The sequence below is a fragment of the Hirundo rustica genome, chromosome 5 (genome assembly GCF_015227805.2).
Source record: "Hirundo rustica isolate bHirRus1 chromosome 5, bHirRus1.pri.v3, whole genome shotgun sequence".
Lineage (NCBI taxonomy): Eukaryota > Metazoa > Chordata > Aves > Passeriformes > Hirundinidae > Hirundo > Hirundo rustica.
The window spans coordinates 59936720-59943847 of NC_053454.1; positions in this window are offsets into that span (position 1 = coordinate 59936720).

The following is a 7128-nucleotide window of genomic DNA, read 5'->3' on the forward strand; positions in this document are numbered from 1 at the left end:
GATCAATTAAGACCCGGAAAAAAGGATGTCATGCATATGGATAAGCAGGGAGATAGTGCAGGGAGAAGAAGAAGCGGTAATGAAAGGATAGAGAAGGAAACGACTTGAGTGTTTCCTGCGAGCTGTCTTCCGCATGTTGGCACCTTATCCCAGCTTTTAAAAGGAGAGACAGAGTCTAGAGAGCAAATTTAGCAGTGTCTACTTGAAAGGTAAGAGTAAACTTAGACCCTGACAATTACTAAATAAGAACATAATTAATTATTCCTTCAACTGAATAGTCCTGAATCCTACCACAAATCAATCAGCCCTTCTTGCCTAAGAAGCTCTGACTCTATTTTAGCTCAATGAAAACAAAATCAATGAAGGCCAATTATAGCCCAACTCATTAGAGTATGCAAATAGTGCCCCGTGGAGCTGAGCTGCTCTCGGAGGGGGGAACGAGAGAGCGTCAGGCAATCCAAACGTGAGCCGGTGCTGGCACCTAGCTGCCTGTGCTGCGATACACCAGCTCCTCACAGCTCGTCTGCAGGGGGATGCAAACGTAGCAGAGACCAACTGTGCCAGAGAGTGGTTCCTCAGCAGCCTCCTGTCCTGGAATTTCAGGTGCAGAAAGCCCAACAGTGTGCCTCAGACAGCAGACTCAGCGTTATTTACAAAAACGGGGCGTGCAAAGCTGCAGAAAACAGAGAGCCTTGCCTGCCTTTCATCGTCTTACATCGAGAGGAAAAGGCACGGGAAGAAGCATATGATAATGATATAATTATAATATTAATAATGAAATTGCAAGGATTTCATTAATAATGAAAGGCAAGGATTTCATCCAAGTGCCATCAATTAAACCTCTCGCCCTCTCAAATGGCAGCCAAGAGCTCTGGGTCTCCAGAACAGAATTCTGGCTACCAACATAAGGCTGTAGTACATCTCCACCCTGCCACCACTCTAATCTGAGCTCGCTTTTCCCAACACCAAAACCACAGCATTTCAGGAAGCTTTCTCCTCTTTCCCGTGAAAATTCAAAATGCAAAGGGAAAGTTTGCCGAAGTTTTCCTGCAGGCAATGCATGGTCCATAGTTGTCTGGAGACACAAGGCTACTGCAGCATGAACTGCTTTGGGTTCAGCCTCTTGTCCCTACCAGTGCCACCCCAGCCCCACGGGAGCACTGAGAGTGCTGACAGTGACTGCACACACATCCTTGCAGGACCCAGGCACCAGACAAGTGCCTGCCAGACCATGAGATCCAATTTCATGCACCCACAAAAATCTGGCCTTCCTGAGCCCTGCTCATCCTGAACAATTTTTCCATCATTTGTTCACAACAGACAGGATTATTCAAGGAGCCACTCACACAAACTGAGCTTCTCAGTTTTCTGGCTACAGCCCAAGGGCATTTTTGGCCAAAATCCCCCTCATGGTGGCTTTTTGCCCATAGAGTGAGACTCTACCCTTGGCCTCAGAGCCAGCTTTGACAGACAGCTTCATCTTGCCATTGGCTCCCCCAAAATTATGATGTAATACTTACTTTCCTGCCACAATTGGCAGCGCTGCCAGGGCTCGAGGTAAACTACAGAGCAGCAACTACAGAAGGATTTAAAAATAAATGCACAACTGCAAGACCAGGGTACCTCTAGGTTTTTTTCTGGTGCAGAAACCTTGATGTTGCAGAATATTCCAGGCTTTTGAGCTTTGTGTGTTTGGAAGCTTTATGTTTGCTTGTTTTTTCTCATATTGTTATTTTTATGTTGGCCATACTGTCATTTTTTTTCGTTGGCCAAGGGGTTTTTTTGAAGCACCTTGAAAAGAAGGTCTAAGAGCAGCCATGGGGCCAGAGCAGCTGCTGCCGTTCTGGCCGGGCCGCCTGAGCTTCTTGGAAACACAGTAGAGAACTCTGTGCTGACAGAAGTGCTTCAATTCAGCACAGCTGAATCCTGACCAGGACACATCCAAAAGTCCAAGGACAACATATCACGCTTGAATACGAGCAAAGATTTTGCCCCTTTGGTGCATGAAGAGATGATCGTAAGACCGCCCTGCACAGCTCCAAAAGATACTGAGGTCACTACAAACTAAGGATGCAGTTTTGCTTCAGCACTACATTTTCTGGACAGCAAGTTATTTCTGTCATAACTTCAGCCTTTCCCAGTAATGTATCCTTAATTCCTGTGTTACCTCTAGTTTCACAGAGCAAGACCAAGCCCGTGTTACTTCTGAACTACTTAAGAACTGAAAATTCACATTTGGGCATCACCTTTCTCAAGATATCAAGGACAATTTCCAAAGAACTTTTGGCACCTGAAGATTAAATATACAAATGTTTAGGCACTCCAAACAGCATGTAATTAATACCTACCTGGCACTGAACAACCCTAAAGCCTAAACACCCTCCCTCACCCACCAACTCCCCTCCAAAACCCGACATGTTTAACTTTCACCCTAGCTAAACAGGGGCATTTGGGACTTCAGCTGGTCACTGGTTTCTTCACGTGGCTAACCTGGGAATTGACAACCTCCCAAACAACATTAGTCCTCTCCCTCCCCAAAAAGTAGTGCCACTATTATTATTGAACCAGACAAGGAGGAAATTTCTGCTGCTCTCAAGAGCTCATGCTTCTGAATCCCCATCCCTTTCCCTGAGCACGAACCCAGCATTAGGAGTCGAGTGCACAAGTGGAAGTTTGATTGCAATTGTTGGAAAGGATTAATCCCTGCCCGGGCAGCTGACTTCCACATTGCAATAATTAAGTGGAACCGTTGCACAAGATGAAGCATGAGGAAGGAAATTAGAGTACGCCATGCCGGGGTTGTTTTGTGCTAGAGCTGTCCCCACATGGGCTTACACTCCATCACGCTCACTTTATGCAATGCTGTCAAGCATCTGGACTAATCCATTATCCCAGGATGAAGTGAGGAGAACACAGGGCCAATCTCATCCTTCTTCTTTGTAACTAATCACAGGAGACAGTGACTTGCTACTGTGTGGAGATGGAGGTAGAAAGACAGAGCCCACAAGCAAGCAATATGGGACAATCAAAGCTGAAAGTACATACAGACATCATCCTTCAGTGGCAAAACTTGTGCCTTTCCTAAACACCAGGCATGGAATTGCACAGCCAGAAAACATTAAAAAAAAAACAAAATAAAAACTGGGTTACGACAAATGCATTACACAAAACATAGAAAGGTAGAAAGTCCTGATGAGCAGAGCACTCACAGGAACCTGCTGCTGCCCAATAGAGCTCTGGCTTACACCAACAAGTCACTTCAATGGCAGGAAGTTATGTCCTGCCTAGCCTGACACAGGATCCACATGAGGGTGGCAGCATCGGATGGGAATGCCCCTTACTTGAAAACTCCCAAGAGCTTCAAGGAAGACTTAACTGTAAAAGGCACAAGTTCCCTGCTCCCATCCTAACTCAGCGACAGGTCTCCCAAAAGCCCTCTTCACTCTGCAAAGCAACATAAAAATCAAACCACAACACCCAATAAACCTTCATGCAATCATCAGCTGACAGATGAAGCTGCTTGGCAAGGAAATTTCTCTCCTGTAATGTGGCTGGATTAGGTGACGGTCTCAAGGTTCCAAAACAAATTTCCTTTAGACTTCTGTGCAACTTACTTTTACATAAGACAACTCAGCCATCAAAAAGCTCAAAATACTGAGACAGGACACGTATTTAAGATATAGCTAAAAACCTCACTCCTGAGATCCATTCCTCATCCTGGATGAATGCCCCATTCCTGGAAGCGTTCAAGGCCAGGCTGGATGGGGCTCTGAGCAAACTGTCTAGTGGGAGGTGTCCCTGCTCATGGCAAGGAGGGGTGGAATGAGATGACCTTAAAGGTCCCTTCCAACCCAGACCACTCTGTGATTCCTTAAGAACTGCGGCAACTCCAGTAAAATGAACCAAGTTACACTGATGGAATGGCGCCAAGCCATCACATGACAGAGCAATTCACAAAAGTTTGACAGAGGAAGTACAACTGACACCAAAGAAGTCTCCAAGCATCAGCACCTTGCTATCTAAAAGTCCCTCATACCTTTTCTATGTAGCGTCCCATGGGCAGCTCCACACAGCTCTGGCTCTTTCTCTCCTTCTCTCTTCCTTCTGCAGTTCTGGCTCGCTCCCTCCTGTCCCTAGCACAGCCACCTGACCCTGTCTGTCCCTCACACAACCTCCTGTCCCTTCCTCCTCACAGCAGGGCCAGCAGACCCCAGCTGACCCCTCCCAGCTAACTCACTCACTATCACACCTGTGGCTGGGAGAGCAAGGCTGTTCCCACTCTTGGATAATTAACACAGCTGCAATGCATTGGGGCAAGATTGCCTTCAGCACCATCTGTGTCTTCCCACAGAAGTTAAAGGTTATTCAGCCCACAAGCTCTCTTTGAAATTAAACCCCCTACAAATTAGGTCTCCAAGACACGCTATGTGCACAGAATATCATCTGGGGTGGGAGAAAAGACAGGATACAGTCCAGCCCGTGAACTGCACACTACCATAGCACAAGGACACAACAGAGTCTGCCCCTGGGGGTGCTGGAAATCCTGGACTTCAGTGAGCCAAGTCCAAGAAAGGCCCTTCCCACCACAGAGATACACAGACTGCAACCTGGCCACATCTAGCTGAGTTTTCAGCCTTGTACCATGCCTGGCTTAAGGAGAGAGGTGGAAAGAGGGCAGTGAGATTTTCTGTGCCTCTTCACCGAGCTGCAGGGCAGCTCTGCTGAAGCTCAGATACAAATTCATACATCCCTGCCCCAAAGGTGGCCACAATTTGAAAAACTGAGCCAAGCACTTTCCCATTCCATGCTATTCAACAGAAATATCACTCTTAACCATACAATTATCATATCTTGTGTCTGTCTTTTATTTAAAAACAAAGTAATTTTTCTTATTAGCCAAAGGGTAAGAAGAGGTCACACAAACCATTACAGAGCCTAAAAGCCAGATATTAATTTTAAAAGACTGTAATAGCTTTGTGATCTGTGCAAAAAAGGGGGAAAAAATCATTATTCCAGATGATGTCTTATATGCACTGGTTTCTTTTCAAAATGAATTTACCTTTTCATTACTATTTACTGACTGTGATTGTATTCCATTTGTATGGATTCTATGCAGCAAAAAAGAGCCTCAGAAAAATTTAATAAAAAGATGGAGACAGTGAACAATCATTGGAGTCTGTATCTTGACTCCTGAGGTCACAGTTCTGCTGGTTTTATTATGCTCATTTCAGAGAAACAAAAAACCTTTTTTGACGGGAGCAAATCAGGATTGATAATTGCACAGCCACATTCTCCAGGCCACAGCAGCGCCCAAAAACACATCTGGGACAAAAATCTAAGAATTCACCCTCACTGGTAGACTTGAGCAGCCAGCTTGTCACACAAATAAATATTTAAAATCCCCAAGACTTTACTTTTAGCAGCCCTCAGTCCAACTGCACATCCTCACACAGGGCTGAGTCAAGCTCTGTTCCGCAGCACGTACTGGCCTACATCACGCTCCAGCCCCTCAGAGGGATGTACTGGGACCACTGTTAACTTCATCCATGACATTCTGTGTTCCCTTGCAGATGACACCAAGCTGAGCAGTGCTGTTGGCACACCTGGAGGACAGGATACCTGAACAAGCTCAAGAACTGGGCCCAGGGAGACTTTGTGGTGGCCTTTCAGTATTTGCAGGAGACTTACACCAAAGACGGGGACAGACTTCTTAGTAGGGTACAGGACAAGGGGAAATGTTTTAAATTAAAAGGTAGAATTAGACTAGAGATAAGGATGAATTCTTCTACTGTGAGGGTAGTGAAATGCTGACACAGATTTCCCAGAGAGGTGGTAGAGGCCCCATCCCTAGAAACATTTGAGGTCAGGTTGGACAGGGCTCTGAGCAGCGTGGTCTAGCTGAAAACATCCCTGCTCACTGCAGGGGGGTTGGACAGGATGGCCTTTAAAGTCCCTTCTAAACCAAATGATTCTGTGGTAACACTGTATCGTACCACAGCTTCTATCAGAGCTTGAAGTCTAAGCTGAGGCACCACATATAAAAATCAGGCTTCCTTAGTGCTAGTACTGATAAATATTTTTGTTTGTCCAACAGCTACTTTATGTCCACCATCCACAAAAAAATCAGAACTAGGAACCTCCTTCCAGAGCCTTGGTACTAATACCTTGGAGAAGGCTTCACAGCCAAAGTCTGCTTTCACCTTAGTTGAGTCCCTTTGGGGTTTTCTTTGGCCCTTTCTTTAAATATCTCAGTATTGTCTTGTCACAATATAGCTAGTCCGTAGCTGGACAGATAAATCTGGCCATAACAAAAATTTGGCTCTCCTAGTTCAATAAACAAGTCCCTTGGTGAACTTTCATAAGACAGATTTAAACTCAGACCACAACCAATCCCTTCCAACCCTAAATGCAGGTTTATCATTGACCAGGGAGCTGGGCAGTGTCCAGACCCAGACCAACCAGTTGTCTGGATCTGGGAGTTTTGAACTCCCTATATAAGAAAGTTCCATAAACAAGCTGTTTGTCCTATGATCAAGAGGACTCAACTCATGATGATTTCTGTCTCCAACCCACGGCCACACGTAATGCTGTGTAAATCATTTCCATTCCTCAAGCAAAAATTTGATGTCAGGACTGCCCTGACTCAATTCTTGAAAAGCTCTAGTTAAAATAAGGAGGAGCAGGAATACATTGCATTTGCCAATCTGACTCTTGAAGTCTTCTATGAATTAGACCAGATAAATATTGGGAGAAGACCTAAATCTTAACTACAGACCTTTTTATCAATCTGCTCAGTAAAAAGGGGGACAAGGACATTTTTAAGTACCTTCAATTTCAGGATTGGGCCAGGAACTTCCAGAATCAACACTGAGATTTTAAACCAAGTTTCCAAATACTCTCAGCTGAGGTTTTTTTTATTAGCCTCCTTCATGTCAATTAGGATCTGTCTATAATGACAGCCCTGCTTACATTTAACATATTAGAAACAAAGCAGCATAACAGGATACAAAGAGAGCCCTTGGCTATACCCACTGTGCTCAAGGTAGAAATAACAGATTTCAGCAGCAGAAAAATAATTATAAACACTTGAATTGGATTCCATCACCACCTTTAAAACCACCTACCTGT